At 38.1% G+C, this 22092-nt stretch overlaps 1 protein-coding gene and 1 long non-coding RNA gene across 7 annotated transcripts in view; one reads left to right on the forward strand and one right to left on the reverse strand.

The window, feature by feature from the left end:
- HS3ST5 (heparan sulfate-glucosamine 3-sulfotransferase 5) overlaps positions 1-22092 on the reverse strand; it is a 204727-nt gene that overhangs the window by 157050 nt on the left and 25585 nt on the right. The gene's annotated exons all lie outside the window — the stretch shown is intronic.
- Positions 18193-22092, forward strand: part of LOC309387792 — a 957351-nt gene continuing 953451 nt past the window's right edge. The window contains exon 1 of the long non-coding RNA XR_014174668.1: positions 18193-18233. This is a non-coding gene — a long non-coding RNA (uncharacterized lncRNA). The remainder of the gene's footprint in view (positions 18234-22092) is intronic.

Below are 22092 nucleotides of genomic sequence, written 5' to 3' on the forward strand. Positions count from 1 at the left end.
AATTTGTTGTAAAAAGACAACTTTTATATGTCATGAGGAATTTAGCTGAAGTAAAGAATGAAAAACTGAAGCAATCAAAGTGGAAACAAATTCAATTTTTTAAAAAAATGATATTATAATAGAAAGCTTTGTAACAACAGCTCAAAACTATTGATGTAAAAATTCCATATAATAATTATGGAATAAAGTAATGGAATCTACGCTAGTTAAAACCAGATACTGCAGTGTTAGAAGTATAGGGCAGCTTTCCTCTCTTATAAACCACATCGTTATTTTTCAAATGAATAATAAATTTCCACATTCATTTGCATTAACAGAACTCCAGTCTAAAGTTCTCATTCTCATTTATATCCTGGGACCTCAGGCTTTGAAAAATCAAACTGGTTTCCACTTGTGCTGAGCTGCCTTTTGAAATGCATAATCTTTTCTTCAACTTCTTGTCCATGATAAAAGAAGATGGAAAGCTGTGAATTATGCTTTTAATGTGATGGATGACTGCTTTATTTAAGTTGGAGCATTAAATGCACATTGTATTCATACTGACTGAAATGATCATATCAACAAATGGAGGATTACTTAAATTATAAACTATACCATATCTCTGCAGGGAATTCATCATACTGTGGTTAAATGGTTCATCTTGAATTAAGACAGGCTGTTATAAAATGCAATATTTGCTTCAATAAACAAACAACTACACTAGGCAGTGTATTATATTGCCTTAAAGTTTTATTGGGGCATTGAATGCTTCTTTTTATGAATGGTTACAGGCTAGGACCGTGATGGCGAACCTATGGCACGCGTGCCACAAGTGGCACGCGGAGCCATTTGTCAGGGCACGCGAGGTGCTGCCCTGTCAGCTGGCCAGCGCGCATGCGCGCGCTGGCCAGCTGAGTTCACTTTTTTAAAAGCTATTTTTCGCCTTCCCCAGGCTCCAGAGGCTTTATAGGAGCCTGGGGAGGGAGAAAAGAGGCTCCCCGCCCCCCCCCCGGAGGCTTCAGGGAACGTCTGGAGGCTTTCCTGAAGCCTTCGGAACACTTAAAACCAACCTCCGAGCAACCCGGAAGTGACTTCCGGGTTGCTCAGATGGTCGTTTTAAGCGCTCTGAAGGCTTCAGGGAAGCCTCGGGACGGTCCCTGAACAGGCACGAGACGTGCGTCTCCATCGCCCGGGCCCGGATCGCATCCACCGCGCGGCGCCTCAGGCTCGGCGTCCTTGCGCCCGGCCTTCAAATCGCTGCCGCCGCCGCCACCACCACCGCCGATAGGACGGGCTAGGCTTCAGCCGCGCCGCCCTCACCTCCTCCTCCTCCTCCTCTAGCCGCGCCATTGCAAGGATTAAGGCGAAAGGGGGTGGGGGCAGGGAAAGCGAAGGGGGCTTTGCATGATTTTTTCGCCTTCCCCAGGCTCCAGAGGCTTTATAGGAGCCTGGGGAGGGCGAAAAGAGCCTCCCCCGCCCCCCCGGAGGCTTCACGGAACGCTCGAACGTGGCGGCGGGGCCCGGCAGGCAGTGAACGAGTCGGAGCCTGCCGAATGGAGGAAGAGGGTGAGAGGCTGGTCCTGTGAACGGCGGCAGCAGCGGCGACAATAGTCGTAACTTGCCGGCGGGCCGCCCCGGCTGGGAGACAAAGGAGGGGAAAGGCGGCAGGCAGCCGAGTTGCGACTATTGTCGCCGCTGCTGCCGCTGTTCACAGGACCAGCCTCTCACCCTCTTCCTCCATTCGGCAGGCTCCGACTCGTTCGCTGCCTGCCGGGCCCCGGCGCCGCGTTCGAGCATTCCGTGAAGCCTCCGGGGGGGGGCGGGGGAGGCTCTTTTCGCCCTCCCCAGGCTCCTATAAAGCCTCTGGAGCCTGGGGAAGGCGAAAAAATCATGCAAAGCCCCCTTCGCTTTCCCCGCCCCCGCCCCCTTTCGCCTTAATCCTTCCGATGGCGCGGCTAGAGGAGGAGGAGGAGGAGGCGAGGGCGGCGCGGCTGAAGCCTAGCCCGTCCTAGCGGCGGTGGCGGCGGCGGCGGCGATTTGAAGGCCGGGCGCAAGGACGCCGAGCCTGAGGCGGCGTGCGGTGGAGGCGATCCGGGCCCGGGCGATGGAGACGCACGTCTCGTGCCTGTTCAGGGACCGTCCCGAGGCTTCCCTGAAGCCTTCAGAGTGCTTAAAACGACCATCCGAGCAACCTGGAAGTCCGGGTTGCTCGGAGGTTGGTTTTAAGTGTTCCGAAGGCTTCAGGGAAGCCTCCGGACGTTCCCTGAAGCCTCCGGGGGTGGCGGGGAGGTTTTAAGTGTTCCGAAGGCTTCAGGGAAGCCTCCGGACGTTCCCTGAAGCCTCCGGGGGTGGCGGGGAGGTTTTAAGTGTTCCGAAGGCTTCAGGGAAGCCTCCGGACGTTCCCTGAAGCCTCCGGGGGGGGCGGGGGAGGCTCTTTTCGCCCTCCTCAGGCTCCTATAAAGCCTCTGGAGCCTGGGGAAAGCGAAAAAATCATGCAAAAATGGGCGCATTGTGCGCGCATGCGCACTGGGGGCGCATTGCATTATGGGTGCGGCACGCCCGCACACGACCCCCCCCGCGCTCCCCCCACTTGTGGCACGTGAGCCAAAAAAGGTTCGCCATCGCTGGGCTAGGACAAAGAGTAAACTACAACTAACTAATAGCTATAATATATATTTTTAGAATTAATAAAACAAACCTGTTTGTTTTTAGATGAACTATTGAGATTTACGTTTCATATTCAAGTCATATTAATTGTTTTGGAAACAAGTTACAATATACTGGAGTCAAACCAGCTTTATTGGAATGAGAATTCTCTTGGTTGAAATAAACCTGTGGGTAACTTCTATTGCCTTTTAGTTGTTCTTTTAGACAAAAAGTGTTTCAAACTTGCCATTAGGTTTCGTAAAACAATTTTCAGACGTAATGACAAAATGCATTTTATTTCTCTCTGGTACTTTTGTCATATCCTACATCTTTCACAGAATTGTCTCAGGGTAATGCCGCTTTTATTCTACAAACATGCAGAACAGAGATACCACCCCATTTCTCCAACTGGATTTGCCGTTTGGAATAGTACAAATCAATCAAAAATAAAATATTAATAAAAAGAAAGCCCACCAAAAGCAATGTGAGAGCAACTAAACTTTTTAATATTGATTTTTTGATATTGTTTTGTTTGTTTGTTTTATTGGATTTATATGCCGCCCTTCTCCCAAAGGACTCAGGGCGGCATACAGCATTAAAAAACACATATTACAAAAGTTTAAAGGAAATTAGAAACAATCCAAAAACAAACCCAATTAATATAACACTAACATTTTTAAATATTGAATAGTTATTTATAAAGGTACATTGAGATTTAACCAGATGTTGAAATATCAATCAAGTTCATACCTATGCATTTCCTGAAGGAAGCCAGGCTACATTTAGAAAAAAGATATAATTTCTTTCTAGATGGAATTGTTTTTGTGTAGTTTTGGTACAATATAAAGTTATTGGTCATTGCCTTCTTCTAAGGTGTCTTCCAATTTCCCAAACTAGGATATATCCTAGGTGAATGTTGGCTAACCTTTTTGGCACCAAGTGCTGAAACAGGAGCATTGAAAACCGGAAGACAGGTGAATGGCATGGGAGTGTTGAAAACCGGAAGAACAGTTCCCTGATGCACATGCACGTGCTGGAAAGCTAAGCTTCCAGTATCCGGCGTGCACATGCATGCTGTTCACCTGGTCTTCCGGTTTCTGGCATGCATGCGCACACGAGGACCAGCTGGCCGACACACATGCGCCTGCTGGAAACCCAGCTTCCTAGTGCACGCATGCAGACCAGGGAGCTGCTCTTCCAGTTTTCAGCACTCCCATGCGTGCGAAGACCATCGGGACCTGGAAGAGCATCGGGCGATGGCTGGCGTGCCCGGAGAGATGGCTCTACATCCCACTTCTGGCACATGTGCCATAGGTTCGCCATCATGGTCCTAGGTATTTCCTGGTGGAGTATCAACCAGGTTCTTACTAAATCTGACTCTGCTTTGCTTCTCAATGGCAATGAAGAAAAAAAACCTAATGGACTTGATTTATTTTACATTGGCAATATATTCTTGTATCATAAGTGAGCAGAACAGGGACACATATTTCTTCAGATATTGAAATCCCAATTCATTTAGAACTTTATATGTCAATGTCAGCATCTTGACCTTGGTGCTGTTGTGAATTATATAAGAAGTAGAATGAGAGATCTCAGAAATATCAACAATTTATTAATTGTGACACCTACACTTTCACTTGTAGTCAAAATTGCAAAGGAAACAAGCAAACCAGGGACTAGCAGACTATATCAGCTACGTAAGATATTCTTAGCAAACTATTTCTGTAAATATTCAGCTGTGTAGATTTAAAAGCAAATGATAAAACATTTAAATAAAAATATAGATATGGAATGTAAAGACTGTTGTGCCTCTTCCTGAATTATAATGCTTGAAACAGATATGAAGATCTGTATAGTTGGAATTAAAATTGAGTTTATAATGCTTCTTAATCATTATCTTTTGCATATTTTTGAGTATGCAGGTATCATCCTAATATGTTTAAATAGAAGTTAGATTAGAAATAATCTTTTTACTGATACAGCTTTCATGATTGTTTCTGATGAATATTTTCATAGTTGCTTTTCCACATTACCTAATGTGATGCTATCAATCCATATACATGAAATAAATTCAATCCCAAACTTCCAGAAATAAAGCACTGTGCCTGAAGTAAATTTCTAATTGTTGAGTTGATTCCAAATCAATCAAAAAGGAATTGATTAGGGCAACTAAGCAATTAAGAAGGCTTATTTGATTATTTTGATGAAAATATGGTCTGCATAAAATACTTATTAAGGAGAATATAATTCTAAATGGTGAACACAATCTTTTTTAAAAAAATTGGCATGATAATGCACTTCTTGGAAGAGGATTCCTCTTTCTCTCATAAGGACACTTATTATAAGCTATTTATCAATTGTAAAAGAAATGTGGGGTAGAAATCTTAAAAATAAATGAAATTGTTGCATTTAGAATCATTTGGAAAAAGCTTTTATGGGGCTGCAGAAACTCGTCACCTGAAATGTGTCAATTTCAGTATTTTTTTCTGCATGTACAAACATACAATCAGTTGCCAAATCAATTCAAAAGTACCCTATTTCGAGAACAAGCCAGACGTTGCGACGACACAATGTGCGGTCTCGATAGTCCGAGACCGACGTTGATTCTTTTACCTACTGCACAGTCCGTAGGGACCTAAACCGTGCTGGAGAGATGGTGACAGAGAGACAAATCCTTGCTGGTCACAGAGACACCGCAAAGTCCCTGATTGACCCAAGGGAAGTTCTCCAAGCCGGCAGTAAACAGACAGCCCCCAGGCTGACAAAGTCGGAGACGACTCCGGAAAGAAGGCAGTGAAAGTGAGTCCAGCTGGTGAGATTTTTTTTTCTTTGAGAATGATTGCCCAAAGAAAAAATAAATTAAAAATAAATTAGTCCTTTAAGCAAAAGAATAAAGCAGCGAAATTTACCTTTATTGGACTGCCTTAGAAAGGTTTTTTTTCCTCTTCTATGTAACAGCATTTTGTGGATTGAAGTGATTGGAATGCTTCCTGTTTCTCCTCTTAAGTGAATGAATTGATTTTTCTCCTAATTTGTGTTACCTTTATTTTTTGGCTGATCTAAAACTTTTTTCACTTTAATAATCCTTCCTCTTTCTGACTATTAAATTTTATTAAAGACACTTAGAGATCTTTGTTCTCCTTAAGCTTGATACGAATAAGAGAAAGTTGGATCTGCCATTCGGAAGCCAGAACTTGGTTTTTTTCTCCTTTTGAAAAAAAGTATCCTTTGCCTTATTTTCTCTGAGTTTGTTGACATTGTAACTAGAGGGTTTGCAGCTTGTCTGTAGAGACTGATACTGGCTCAAGGACACAAACTGTTTTTCTTGCAGGTGTCCTTGTGGAACATTTTGGACAAGGGATGGGAAAGAAAAGAAAAGATAAAACCCTCATTTCTTTTTTCTTCTTGGAAAAATTAAAAGGATCTTATGTCTAAGCAATTTTAAAACAAAAAATATATACATAAAAAAGATATTGAAGGCGAGAGTGGCAGTGGATTTCAAACTTTTTCTTTTCTTCTGGGAAATATGCATTCATATACAGATGAAGAAATTCTAAGCAACCAGGATTTTTTGGATGGAATTTTAAAGATATTGGAAGGATTTGAGAGGTTTGATAAGAAGCTAGATAGATTATTGTCTGGCTCAACAAAAGATGAAGGGACTGGAGCCTCAAAAATTAAAGAAGAGGGTGAATATATAGAAGATAAAGACAAGATAACAGATGAACCTAATAATGGAGCACCTAAGAGTGAAAGTGGAAAGGAGGGAACATGGAAAAGTGAATTTGATTATTATTACATACTTGAAGATCTGGAGCTCTACCACCCCTGTCAAGATATGGATTTGATGATGGAATTAAGAAGAGAAACAGCTTTAGAAAGACATTGGATAATTAAAGACATGCCAATTTTAATACTAATTCAAGGGCAACAAGACTATATGAGAGATCTTTTTTTTTTCAAAAAGTTTTATTTGTTTTTTTAAAACATTTATGCGGAAAAGTGGAATGGTTACAAATTTTGGCAGTTGCAAGTGTGGCAGACGCCCCCTCCCTCCAGACTCCTGGGTTACATCAAAATATCAAACCTTAATACATAATCATAAAAAATCAGCATATTAATTCTAGAAAAAATAATTTTCAATCAGTTTATATAGTTATAATATATAGTCTAGTTATAAATTCAATATTACTTTCGGTCTGTTTATAACATTGTGGTTTTCTTATTTATTTTTGTGATCTGAGCTTTCTTGGTGTTGCCCCTTCACCCCCCGCTGGCAGAGCTCCGGCCCCTCCCGTGTCCTGTATGACCGTTGTAGTGTCTTCTGTTTTTTCTAGGTTCGCTTTATTTTTTTCCATAAAGGCCTGTGCCTCTATGGGTGTGTTGATTCTGATTCTTGTCTCCTCCCAGAATATCAGCATACCTTCAGGCATCAACCATCTAAACCACACCCCCTTCTGGTATAATTTATTCGCCAATTGCGAATAGCTTTTTCTTTTTTCCCTAATTTTTTTGGGAATCTGCTTCAGAATGGTTATCTCCCTGTCGTGGTATGTCAGTGTTTGCCCCCTTTGTACACCCAGAATTTCATCTCTTGTGGTTTTCCTAAGGAATTTAATATGAACCTCCCTGGGTACATTATGTGTTCTGGCATATGCTGAATTCACTCTATAGGCTAGGTCTATCTCCCATTCCATCTGCTGTTTGTCTTTGTGTATATATTCAGCTAAAATATTAGTCATAATGTCCCTTATATTTTCCCCATCTGCTTCTATTACATTTTGAAATCTAAGATAAAAGGACATTCTCTCAAACTCTGTTTTCATTTGTTGGATGTCAAGTTCTTTGTTCCCCTTCTGTAAAGCCTCTACCCCCCCCTTTCGCCTCCGCCACCCCACCCTCCACAAGGTCCAGTCTCTGTGAGTTCTTAAAGATTTGGGCTTGATTCTCTTTAATTTCATCTTTCATTTCCCTTAACTGTTTCTTAATTTCCTCCTGGCCCTGTAAAATTTGTTGAAGCATTTGTTGAAAGTCTATCTCTGTAGTCTTGGATTGCATCAGTTCTGTTATCTTTGACTGTGTAGCTGGGCTAGACGTTGCAGACGTTGGGGCAGAAGTAGCAAAGCCAGGCTTTCCAGGAGGTGGTCTTTTTGGAGACATGGTTTATGAAGCAAGGAGATCAGTCAAAGTAGAAACTGGGCAGCTGGAGAAGTAGAGCAGGCAGGCGAATTCAGAAGGCAGAGGATCCAAACAGGTGGGAGTTTCTTTAGTCACTCTAGCGATAGATGAAAGTTTTTTCTCCAAAGAGTTCAAAAAATAACAATCCACAAGAGGTTCCTCTGGGTGACTCGGAGACAAAGACCGGAAGCCTGAATTTTAAAGGTGGAGTCAGGTTTTACAGTTCATGAAGACAACGGAAGTGTGCCATCTTGCCCTGCCAGCTTTGGGCTCAGAGGCATAATAAAATTTTAAAAGTTCAGAAAGTTACTATATGAGAGATCTTTCAAGCAAAAAAGTGTGGAGAGAAGTTTTTAAAAACTTTATAAAGAAGTTTATAAGAGGATTGACACAACAACTGGCTAAAGAGATAAGACAGTTTTGTTCCTGGAAAGACACAGGCAGATGATGAAGGTTGATAACTCAAAACTTAGTTAACTTTTGGTGATTAATAAGTAGGATTTCTTAGACACTTTTAGAATGTTTTCTTTAAATTTTTTTTGTTAATAATTCATTACGATGATAACGATAACGATAACGATAACGATAACAATAACAATAACAATAATAATAATAATGTAATAATCTCAATCAGTAAAAATAATTTGGATATAAACTGTAAATTGCGACCTGGGGAAAAGATTTATCAATTCCACTAATATATTTTTGTTTAGATTTTATTATAAAGATGTAATTTTTCTTGGGCACTTATAAACTCTACTAACAAACCTTTGGTTAGACTTTATTATAAAGATGTATTTCTTGGGTCGGTGGGGAGGAGATGTGATATAAATGACAAAAAAAAATCTTTTTTTTTTTTTTAGATAACTATAATAATAATAAGAAAATGTTAATGGATAATGTTTAATGATTTTTATATGTCTTGGCATTGGTAAAAGCAATTAGATATAAGCCTTAGTTAGTGAGTTGGAAAAAAAAGGGAATATGCTATAAAAGGGTAATTATTGGAGGTTTATAGGAATAGCTAATGAATTCCAGTAGATGGTTGTGTCTTCAAGTGCAAATGATTCTAGATAAAAGCATATTTAAATAATTACAGCTAAATGAGAATGATGGTATATTGATGGTAAAATACATAAAGATCTTCGATTTTAAAATGTAAATTAAAAATATGAAGGATGTACAGTAATGCACGAAATTCATTTGTAACCAATCGACATGCTTTCTATAAGATGTAATGAAGAATGTTTTTTTTGTATTTTTGTTTAATTAAAACAATAAAAAAAAATTCAAAAAAAAAGTACCCAATTCCACATATCAAATCTATTCAGTAATTTCATTCAAAAGGAAATTTGATCATATCATCACTGAATCAAATATTCGCAGTCTGGTCCTTCTACATTTCATTGTAGAAAAACAGTGAAACCTTGATAATGCATTGCTATTGTTTGGAAAATGAATTGTTATTTGTATTTTGATCCTTTTAAAAAATGTGAAATTTATGTGAAATGCTAGCTATGAAGAACTCCAACTATAAAAGCAATTTCAATCCATTAAATCATTATTGGTGTTTTAGATTTGGTGCCTAAAAAGAGTTCCCCTCCTGAATAGGTAGAACAGGGGGGAAATCAGTCTAGTATTTTGGGGCAAAGGGGATGCCTTATCCTTTAGAAATGTTTAAAATATCCATGTTATGTCACAAAAGTTTTCTATCTTCAAAAAATTCAACCTTCAGATCTGCAGGTAGTCCTCAGATTAAGAAAGGGCAGAAAGATACAGTCTGTGGAAGGATAATGATTAAATCACTCAAAAAAAGTGATAAAGCATATAAGAAAACACTCCTGAGGACTGGTGCTTAGGAAGCACTAACAATGAAGGAAACCTACATGAAACAGAGCTGTTAAAGAAAGCTGAACATGAATGAAAATACAGAAAAGAGGGGAAATTGGGAGAAACTGTACCAGTGACAATCACATACTATAACCAGGACAAAAATATCTGACAGTCAAGAGCAGGGGTGTCAAACTTGTGATGACACATTGTCGTCATGTAATGTATTACAACTTTTTTCCCCTTTGCTAAAATGGGGGTGGGGGTGACCAGTGCATGATGCATCCAGCCCACGGGCTCCAAGTTTCGCACCCCTAGACCAAGCCAAGTCCAAAAATACTACATATTTCCTGGAAGCCTGATACTCTGACAAATCAGCCATCAGTAGAGACATAGGCATAAACAACAGCTACATACTGTGCTAAAAAGACAATCAACAAGCCAAAAAGGCAACAAAGAGACCTCCCCACTAGCAATCAATATCCAGTTGAGGATAGATTAAAGCCAAGATTAAAATCAGACCAACAATCAAGAAGTAAACAGTATCCCAATCAAGGAACTGCCAAACAAGTTAACTGTAAACCAGATACCCACCAAAACTATTCCCATGAACATTGACAGGGTAAACGACTAGAATATAAATTGAGAGCAAAGCCCACTCCCTACCAGCACTGACAAAATTACCTACTTTGGTAATGAAATGTCTGCAAGAGAACCACAAAGCTGAGAGAACACCAAGGTTACTTCCTTTCAACTCTAAACTAGAAATATTCTGCTTTATTACTAAGTAAAAAATAAGGACAATATGCAGTTTATGTCTCATGTTCCTTGGGCATTCCAATCACCATTTTATACTCTAATCATGCATATCAAAAGATTGCATACTTGTTTATTTTGAAAGGACTGCAACAAATGACATCTCATTAGGTTGGGACCTCTCCTCGAATTATTCAGCAAACAAAGCACATTGCAAATAGATTGTGCCTGAGCTCTACTGGTTTTAAATGGTCTTTAGTGGAATGCTTAGCTCTATGCCATTAGCTGAAAGCAAATCCAAAGTACAACATCTGCCATGCAAGATACTTACCCTTGAGATCTTTCAAAGCTGCTATCTTAACATTCCCTTCGGGGAGGATTAAAAGCATTATAAAAAGCATTCTGGGATAATCCCTTAAAGGCAGAACATGTGAAAAGAGAGAAGGAGAGAATGTACAAGTTTTGACCAACTGTATTGTGGGTAGCATAACCTTTTTTTAGAAGAAAAATTGTGTATAAATTATCTGCTATAACATAATTCACGTTTTGATTCAATATAGTCTCTTTTCTTTATGCTAAGAAATAGTGAAGAATTATGGTTATCTTTCTGTTTCAAATCTGTGTCGGCGTCAGCAGAAGAAAACGAATTTCAACAGATATTTTGTCTATAAATTATATAGAGAAAAAAGATAGGGGGTAAAAAGCTAACCAAAAAGAAGAACCCAAATGTATCCATAGTATGAAGTTTTTGAGGTTTTTATGCTTACAATACAGACTATACATTATGTAGGTAGAATCAAATGCAGAGAGTTACCCTTGGCTTCCCCAAAAATCCCTGTCCCCACAGAACATTTAAATGTATCAAATATTGGCGATTCATTGAAAATTTAATGACTCGGAGTTGCCTCAGAATTTTTTTTTTATTAGCAAAGCCACATGTAAATGTCTTAAAAAGCCACTTAAGTAAAAAAAAAAATGGTCAGACCAAAAACTCATGTCAGTGGGTCCCAACCACCTCACATTTATCTTCTGATGCTCCTCACAGAGTTTTCTGTTTTCCTCACAGAGTCAATTTCCTCACACAATTTGATTTCCTGTATGTCCATCTTTTCTAATAGTGCTTTATCCTTTTTGAGGTCCCATGAACAAATGTTTCATTCTGAGTGACCTTTGCTTTATATAAATACATTATTCAATACAATACAATAGCAGAGTTAGAATCTTTTGATGTGCATGATTAGGGTATAAAATGGTGATTGGAATGCCCAAGGAACATGAGACATAACCGCATATTGTCCTTATTTTTTACTTAGTAATAAAGCAGAATATTTCTAGTTTAGAGTTGAAAGGGGGTAACCATGGTGTTCTCTCAGCTTTGTGGTTCTCTTGCAGACATTTCATTACCAAAGTAGTTAATTTTGTCAGTGCTGGTAGGGAGTGGGCTTTGCTCTCAATTTATACTCTAGTCGTTTTCCCTGTCAATCTTCATGGGTGTAGTTTTGGTGGCTCTTTGGTTTACAGTTAACTTGTTTGGCAGTTCCTTGATTGGGATATTGTTTACTTCTTGATTGTTGGTCTGATTTTAATCTTGGCATTAATCTATCCTCAACTGGATATTGATTGCTACTGGGGAGGTCTCTTTGTTACCTTTTTGGCTTGTTGATTGTCTTTTTAGCACAGTATGTAGCTGTTGTTTATGCCTATGTCTCTACTGATGGCTGATTTGTCAGAGTATCAGGCTTCCAGGAAATCTGTAGTATTTTTGGACTTGGCTTGGTCTAGGGGTGTGAAACTTGGAGCCCGTGGGCTAGATGCATCATGCACTGGCCACCCCACCCCCATTTTAGCAAAGGGGGGGAAAGTTGCGATACATCACATGACAACAATGTGCCACCACGAGTTTGACACCCCTGCTCTTGACTGTCAGATATTTTTGTCCTGGTTGTAGTATGTGATTGTCACTGGTACAGCTTTCTCCCAATTTTCTTTGTTTCTAGTAAGGAAGAGGGTATCTGAGGTTTAGGTTAATGAATTTTATCAGATTCATTAACTTTACTTTCCTGCATATAGATACTTAACAAATGTTTGATGTAATTAAATAGTATATGTAAAATAATATTAAGCAAATTAATATACAAGTAGACCAAAGATAAGAAATGTGTGTCACTCTCAAAGATTTGGGCCAAACTCAATGGAGAATGATTTTATATTCTAACCATGTACATCAAAATATTGCATACCCTTTAGGATTTATAAGAGAGAAGTCAACTACTGCAAGCTACTGTACATATTCCTGGTGTCCTATCATATAGTCTAGAAAAAGATACCCTTGTTTCCCTGAAAATAAGACCTAGCATGTTTTTACGAGTGCATCTAATACAAGCCCTACCCCCCACATAAGCCCTACTTAAGAGCCTGTGCAACTGGCCAGCCACTCATTCCATCTGGTTGCCCGAGGTGCAGCCACAAGGCGAGGCAGGATGGTGGTGGAGCTGCCCCATGCATTCTGGACCGGCTCACCTCAGGACCCCTTCAGCCACGCCATCCACACCCCAACAGCTGTCTCACGGGGGCAACACCAGCACCTATGTGCAGCAGGAGCTCACATGACCACCCGCCCAGTTCTTCTGCTTGCTTGCGGCAGCTGCAATGGAGCAGGAGGCTTAGTGGTGCGTTGGTGCTGCAGCTGGGAAGTGAGGAAGGTGTTGATGAGAGGATGGCCTGGCTGTGGGACCCTGAGGAAAGCCAATGCCGGGCATGTGGGGCAACTCTGTCCACCCCACCTAATGGTGGTGGAACTTGTACGTCATGTGGCTTCCACCCCTGCTGCAAGCAAGAAGTGTGCCTCCCGTACATGGGGAAAAAATAAGACACCCTCTGAAAATAAGCCCTAGTGCTCATTTTGGGGCCCAAAAGAAAATAAGATCTGGTCTTATTTTCGGGGAAACACGGTATATGCTACCATTCCAAGAACAGTAAATTATAGATTACTCCAAAATGTCTCTTTTCTTCTGATCATGTAGACCCAGCCATTTTCTCTAGTGACTTTCCAAAAGTTAATCCTCTGAACTAGAAGCAGTTCAAGAGGTTCCAAGAGGTTCCAAAAAGAAAAGTGGTCTGTTCCAGAACTGGACCATGCCTGAACATTCTGTCTCTTGAACTGCAAACTTTTTTAAAAATTTCCAGTACATGGTTTCTCTTCATTTACCTGTCTTAAAATATCGTTTATATTTGATCTTGTGGAAGAATCCAAATAGGGGTATGCCAATATTATAATACTTTCACATAATGTCCTTTTTTATAAAAAAAAATATTTTATTTAGTTTATACATCCGCAATTACTAAAACAATCATTAATCTTAAAGAAAGACAGAATTTAAATAAAGTACTCTTTTTACTAGTAGAAAATATTGATTTTCCCAAAACATTTCTAGCAACCTTTCTTTGACTTTTGGAATAATATCACTTTTTCAATTTCTTAGTATGATTTTAGCCACCCTCATGCATTATTAATCCCTGATAGCCAAATTCCAAAACTATGGTATATAATTCAACTTTGCATTAGCATCTTTAAAATTTAAAGATTTTCCTATAAATCTACTAATATGCATTAATACAAAATGATTATAAGGTCATGTCATAAATGTATTTATTCATTAGATTTTTGTCTTGCCTCTATTACCTTAGAAGGTAACTCAAGGCAATGAACACAACTAAACATGCTTCTTATTCCTCCTATGTTCCCCATAATAACAACCATGAGAGGTGAGTTGGGCTGAGAAAATGACTGGCTAAAGTCACTAGACAGCTCTGGAGTAATTAGAACTCACAGTCTCCTGGTTTTTAGCCCAGCACCATAACCACTACACCAAACTGGATAATAATTAAAATTTAATAAGCACTCAAAATGTTTAGAGTTTCAACTTAAAAAAAGTGATGTCCATTTTTCATACATTCTTTATGGGGATCCAATATGTAGCACAGCTTCAATTATTAACGTCACTCTGGGTTTAAGTTTATTTTTTATCCATTTTCAAGCATTTATCAAACATGGGAGATTTGCAGGCTAATTTAAGTGCTGACCTTCTCTTTTCCATTACACCAACTAATTGACCTTAAGGCGAATACAGTGCTGCCTCTATTTTGATCTGTTTGATACAGCATAATCAGGAAAAGTCATTAAAAACATCTAATGGTTTTGAATGCATATTTTGCGAAAAAATGTGCTTGAGGAGAAAATGTGTCACAGTAGAAAATTAATTACTTGGAATCATGAGTGCATTTCATGTCATAATATGTTAAAAGGTCATCAGTTCATATTTATCTGAATCTTTCCACAAGCTGTGATTTTTACACCACAAGTAGTATTCAGACGTTTGCATACAGTAATGTTCAATTTAAAGTTTGATTTGCTGGATAATACTCTGTCATAAAAACTATGTTTTCCTGTTCATTATATAAACTGAAGAAGCTCTGTTCTCACTTCCAGTCCTATCTGGAGCTTCACTGACAGCTTTTAATTTAAGCCATTTAGTTCAGAGGTCACTGCACCTCTGCTCAAAGTTTTCGTAGCCAATAAAGCATTTCATTTTTCCTCAAGGTTGCTGCCAGTTGTCAAATACTTCAAAAGTACATCAGCAATCTCACATTGCAATATTATTAGAATAAATGAAAGTGGGTATTTATGTACAGTATGAGATATTGCTATCAACACTCACAGAAGTTGCTATAAGCAAGGACATCAACAAAGGTGGAATTTAAAACCAGTGTCTTTTTTTAGTCTGCCTTACTTTTTCATTGGAGTCAGGTTTTCCCCCTCAAATATTTTTCTAGTGGATTGTCTTTATTACAAAAGGAAGCTACATAAATTGCCCCCAAACAGCATATGCACTGGTTGCTCCATCAATAGGAACACAAAACTGCAACAAATGAAAAATTCTATTAGCTACCCAGTGATCTTCCAAGTCTAAAGGCATCTTTCTTATAATATGTGGAAGGTTCACAGTTAACAGAACCAAATAGATCTACTACTGTCCTAAACGTTTGTACAGTTACATAAGCAGCATATAACAAATATCTACCATTCTATTAAACAAGGGCACAATGATTTCTAATAGTAGTTGTGCTGAATGTTGTCACTCTGGGATTTACCTTGGAAAAGCAGCCAGTTTGCCTGAATGTTCACTGAATCACACCATCTCCTGAACCAGGAATCTGAACCTAGAATATTCAGTAATGTGGAATCTGAAGACTTTGAAGTACAGCATGTCAATCAAATAAGACCACCCCTTTAATTTCCCATCTGTTGCATGCTACACCTCTTATTTTGAAAATAAAGGTTATTTTATCACTAATCTTGAAATCTATTTCAAGAATGATTTTTATTCTTTTTAACCTAACATAATGTTGGCAATAAATATTTCACTTGGATAGTGAGGTGAGAGGTGTCTAAATTTGAAAAGTAAAGTAAACTAAAGGAAGAGAAGGGGAAAGTAAGGGGAAGGAAAGGGGAAGGAAAGGAAGGAAAATTTCAGGATTCTATCAGCAAGATTAACTGTTCCAAACTTGAACAGAGCAGATGTAAGAATATAGCAAAATAAAGACTGAGTTCAAAACTGGACATGATCCCATTGCAACTGCAAAGAAAAACACTCTAGGGGAAAAAAATATCTGCCTGCCTGGTGACTAAAAATAATCTTGCAAATGCCAGAATGGAAAACGTAATTCAGAAAGGACATGGACAACAAGAAGTTCAAAAGAGATAAGGGATCAGGAAATACATCATTATAATTAATAGTTCAATAACAGAACATCTTTGTTATAAAGGGAAATACCAGTTTCCTTGGAAGCAAGCATCACCAGGGATTAAATATTTCAAGATTCCCTATAGGTTATTTAGGAATCAATTTAAATCATCATCGTTTTTAAAAGCTGTAGATAAAATTGCTGGGCTTCTTTATGAAAAGTTTGTGCATGTTAACCTTTGATAATGCTAGAACTGCTCTTAAGCAGCAATTTTGAGATACATTTTCAAACAAATTTAAGTAAAATGTCACACCCCATTATATTATATTACCCATTCTAATTTTAAAAATTCATGAGGCCTTTCATTTGTATGATACGCTCTACCATTATTTAGGATAGGAATTTCTTATAAATAGTATTTATTTTCTATTGAATTTTAGTAACAATTTCTTAATTATTTTTAAACTACATGATACTTATTGTTTTTCTCTTATACACATATTCTTTTATTCAATATTTGCATCTGACCTCATGGCTATAATAAATTTGAACCGAAAAGTAGTTTTTCTTCTGAAAATCAGTTTATTACCGTTCAATAGCACTTGTTAAATAAAATGGAGTTTTGTCCTTCAGAGATGCAGTGCTTTTCTCAGTGGTAAATGGAGATACATCAGAATATTTCCTCTTTTAATTCTCTTTCAAACTTTGAGCTTTGAAAAAAAAATGCTTAAATTACTTTTCGTTGTGCTTCACATTTGTGCTGCTCTTTTTCCTTTTATGAACAGAAGTATAGTGTTTCTTCTCCATGTCTATAAAACTGCTATAGCAATTCATTCTATTTCGTGTATTGTACACAAAAATTAAAAAAAACCCTCTATGATTTATAATCATTAGCAAGAGAGTCCTCTTACTTCTTGAAGTATTATCTTATATCTATTTATTCATACTCTCCATTTCTGTCCTTTGTCCATTTATCTATCCACTGGACAACTTATACCAACTTCACCCTTTAGAGACCTTGTCTAAAATCTACATATATGGAGCTAACTCAGTCCCTTTTTATTCCATGCTTCCTCATATCTCAAATAATCCTGTTTTCCCTGCCTCTCTCTACCTCCTCAGACATGGCAGGCAGCAAATCAGACAGGATGAAGGGAATGCTAGCTTATTACCTCTTGCCTTGGGCAATGGCATTGACACATTTCTTGAATCCTTCTTGCGTTCATCTTCTGTCTGAATGGCACAGAAATATAGAGGGATCTTGCCATTGTGGAATAGCAGGATAACACATCAGAAACTGGTTGGCCATTGGCCTTGCATTGGTTAAGCTGGGGATATCCACAGTGCTGCAGGCATTTTCAAACCATAAACATAGACACTGAACTGCATACGGAAGGGTACTTTCTGAGGTCTCTGGATTTTGCCTATTCATCTTTCTCTAGCAGTTTGTAACTTTGCTTTCCATGCTGCACCGTATTATTCCAGGGAAGAAGAAAAAAGGATAGTTTTTTTTTTTCACCAATTCCACTCAATAGGAAGCATATGTCTCACTTTGGATTGTGCCCCAACTGAAAATCAGGAACTCATATGTATATAATTTCCACACTAGCAGTTTATATACCTTCAAGAGTCCTACAACACCTTTAGGCCAAAATAATAGTCATACAGACAAGACTTGAGTTTTCACTGTTGGCTGGGAAATGCCTTGAAAAGTCACTAGCACAGAAACTGTCTTCGTCAAAATCAAAGCATTGCATTATTTTCTAAAGTACAATCAGGTCAGGTGTCAAACCACAAACTTTGTTCAAAATACACCAAAAACAAATTTTATCATATGTTTTATTGTTTTCCTTCATCAAACCAACTCCTAAAACCCAGCTAAACATCTAAGGTGGCTTCTTATAGTTAGTGTCAGACCTTGGAGTCTTCTTTTGTTGTGGGTGTTACTTGGAACTCTGATAGTTTGTATAACAACAGTTCTTAAAGGACAGTACTTAATGCCATCCACATGGAGTTTAAGTAGCATATTTTTCGGAGTATAAGAAGCATAAGAGTATAAGACGCACCAAGATTTTGAAGAGACAAATTTTTTAAAAAAAGTTTTTTGCACTCTGCAGACCTCCCAGTTTTTGTGAAAACGGGTCCGTTTATTTTAAAAAGGGCATGAATAGCCTTTAGGAGGCTTGTAGAGTGCTTGGGGGGAGCCCCCCCCCAATGAGCAAAGAATGGCCCAATTTTTTGCAAAAAATGGGCCCTTTCTGTCAAAAGAGGCATGCATAGCCTTTAGGAGGCTTATAGAGAGCTCCTGGAAGCTGGGTGGGGGGGGGAAATTTGAGCAAAAAAAAAGCTCAGTTTTTCGCTCATTTCTTCCCTTCCCAGCCCCCAGGAGCACTCTGGAAGCCTCCTAAAGGCAATGCATGGCCATTTTGGTGAAGGGGGTGGAGTTTCGGGAGGCAAAAAATGCTGTATTCAGTGTATAAGATGTACGTAGAGGGAAAAAGTTGTGTCTTATACTCAAAAAAATATGGTACCTCAGCTTCTGGAGTTCAACTTCAATTATTAGACAAACATGCAGATGTCTTTTAAAAAACTCTAAATAATTTCCGAAGCTTTGAAGAAAGCTACTATTCACAAAAGGGAACTTTTATTCCCCACCCCCCCCCCTATTTTTTTCACCTTCCTTTTCATGGAGTTCTAAGTTCCACTGATTGTTGAAAAATATATATCTACAGCCACTTACATTTCTGATATTTTGGCAATGCCAATAAAATGGTTGTAGATTTCCATGTATAGATACAATATATATTTATTGTAGCTATGTATTTATTCATTATTTCTACTTCACTTTAGCATAGTACTGAAGACTGTGATGATATGATTCATTCTGTCACTTATCTGCTATCTAGATGCTAGTTGTTGATATGCAATAGCCTATGATATTGTGAGCAATCCTTTGCAATCATTGATGGCTGTAGGTGGTACATGGGAATTACCTTGGGAGACAGGGGAAACAGCCACAGCCAGTGGGCATGGCGAATATCTCAGAAGGTATCGTCCCTAGTTTCTTGACCTATGAAGGCAACAGGGTTGAAATATACTTTCAGTCTTGCAAGATTCTGTTAATACAATCTTACAATAAATAGAATTGGTTTATCTCAGCATGCTTCCTGTCTGAACTATCTAACAAGGCTGACAATGGGGCAGCATCTACTTGACTATGACTAATTTCAAAAAGCTAAATAGAAGTTTCAAATTAACTTTTGAAAACCCTACGACTCTTGATCAGATTAGGCAAACAAAAAAAATTGTCAGATTATAGCACTCTCAAACCACTTCAATATCATGGACAATAAAGTTACATGAATATGCCCATATAGTAACAAGGAATCAGTTCAATTCGAAGGAAATGTTATCATTTTTAACCTTCTGTAGAGTACTGAATTGACCTTCTGTGAAATACCTGCCATTATCCACTTTTATTAATATTTCAAAAGGAAAGTAAGAGGAAATTGCTATTGCATACTAGGGCAATATGAGGTAAACCCATTTGCTTTGTATCTTATTCTGTCTTGAAATTGATTGGCTGCCATTGTCATTCTCCTTAATTTTTGCTTCCTCTACTTGGTTCCCACAAATTGATTTTACTGAAGAAACAAATCCTGAAGTATTCTGTATAATTTGGCAACAATTTAGAATGCAGTTCACTGAATACATTTTTCATGGCAAAAGGTATTCAGAATTCAACTTTCAATGTTATTCCTGGTTTCCTGGCAATGAAAATCTATGCCATATTTTAGCAGTTTAATTTACAGATTAATCTTTTATAATGTTATATGCTTTTTTCCTCCAACCAGCAAACATGTTGAACTTAACAAAAATAGTTTAAGGATCTAAATGTAAGTGCCTACATTGTATAGACCTTTTCTATTGGAAAAATAAAAGCCTGGGACAAAAATATAGTACTAAAACAAAATAACTGATTTTATAAAGTTCGTCCATTTTTGTTCTTCTCAGTGCTAGGATTAAAAAAAGAGTCCCATTGCAATTTTAAAAGTTGAAGAAACAAATGAACTTTTTCCTTACCCCTCTTTGACTTTCTTTTATTACCAGAAGATAAATTAACCTGGCTTGGGATAATAAAATATATTCAAAATATCATATTTTTCAGAGTATAAGATGTACCTTTTTCCCTCAAAAAAGGGGCTGAAAATCTGGGTGCGTCTTATACACTGAATAGCATTTTTGGCCTCCTGAAATTCCACCCCTTTCACCAAAATGGCTGTGCAGAGCCTGTAAAAAGCTTTCAGAGAGCTCCTGAGGACTGGGGAGGGCAAAAATGAGTGAAAAATGGGCAGGTTTTGCTCAATTTTGCCCCCCCAACCCCCAGGTGCACTCTACAAGCCTCCTAAAGGCTATTCATGCCTTTTTTTGGAGAAAAAACGGGCCCATTTTCATGAAAAACAGGCTGTTTTTGAGAGGCTTGCAGAGTGCAAAACCTTTTTTTTAATTTGCCGTTTCAAAACTTTGGTGCGTATTATACTCCGGTGCATCTTATACTCCGAAAAATATGATAATCAATGTTCAGGGGGTAGATAGTTGGTTTTGTTCTATGAATAGTAATCATTTCTGTTATCATACATACTGAAATGTTAAGAAGACTAACATTATATAGAAAGCACATCTTTACTGAGTATAGATTTTACCATAGGTACACCCAAGAGTCCAATGTAAACAGTTGCATAGAATATACCACTTTTAACCACTTTTAACAAAGGTCAAATGAAGTTGTAATGAGCCTTTTAAATAGTCAGTTTAAAAATTACCTCAGAAGAAGAATTACCAAAGGGCTGGCAATTACAAACTAAATTTCCAAAGTGCAACTCTCTGTTTTTATAATAATTTTAGTAAAGGTTATGTTACAAAAATAAAACTAATGCAATCTACGTGTGTGTGTGTGTGTGTGTGTGTGTGTGTTATATTTGTGCTGATAAATAAATAAAGGGAGGCTAGTATAGATCTATTTCAAGCTATTTAGCTCTCATCAGCTAGCCATACCCTTACTGGGATTTGAACCTGGGTTGTACTACATATTAGGCAGATATATTAGCCACTAAGCCACAGGCTCTCCTCCTTTATCAGCTAAGCCAGGAAAATAGGTATGTATAGGTAAGCAGAGTGTTCCCTCCCATATTTGGGCATACCAGGGGTTGTAACACAATACATACATACATACATACATACATACATACATACATACATACATACATACATACATACGTATATATAATAGAAAAAGAAGAAATTTCCCACTTCATTCCCAGAAAATTTAATATAATATAATTAACAACGTATCACCATCTCTTTAAATCCCTTCATTCCAAATCTCGCCTTTAAAAAGTAGTATAAAAAAATAAAGTAAAATCCAAAGTGATTGAAATGTGAGGTTCAGTCAAGCCCTGAGCCCAAAAAGGGCTACATTGATGGCTATAAGCTTGGTGGAATCCTGCAACTCCCAACTGTTGGCAACAGCAAAAAGTCAGTTTCTGCCATCTACTCACAAAAACCATCCATCCATCCATCATATGTATGGATGATATAAAGATCTCTGTCTGGAAGGATTTCAGTGAACTAGATCCAAGATCTAGTTGCTGGTTTCAGGTGCAATGTTTCTGCTATCCACAGGATGTGAGTTCGCTATTTCCTTACTGGAAGTACCCTCCTCCCAAGTGCAACCAATGATGTATCATTAAATTGATTGGGCATTATTCTTTAAACCATCCTTTCTTTAAAGCATGCTTTTCTCACTGTACCTATTCCTTCTCCTATAACTCTAATCCAAGAATCCTGGCCTGATATAAAGCTTTACTAGATATATCTCAATCCCACTGAGAGATTGATGGAAATACATAAATCTGCTCCCTGGTGAAAGCTCCCTGATATTATACTGAACAAGATTCA

Source organism: Natrix helvetica (assembly GCF_964273705.1).
Source record: "Natrix helvetica genome assembly, chromosome: 2".
NCBI classification, from domain to species: Eukaryota; Metazoa; Chordata; class Lepidosauria; order Squamata; family Natricidae; genus Natrix; species Natrix helvetica.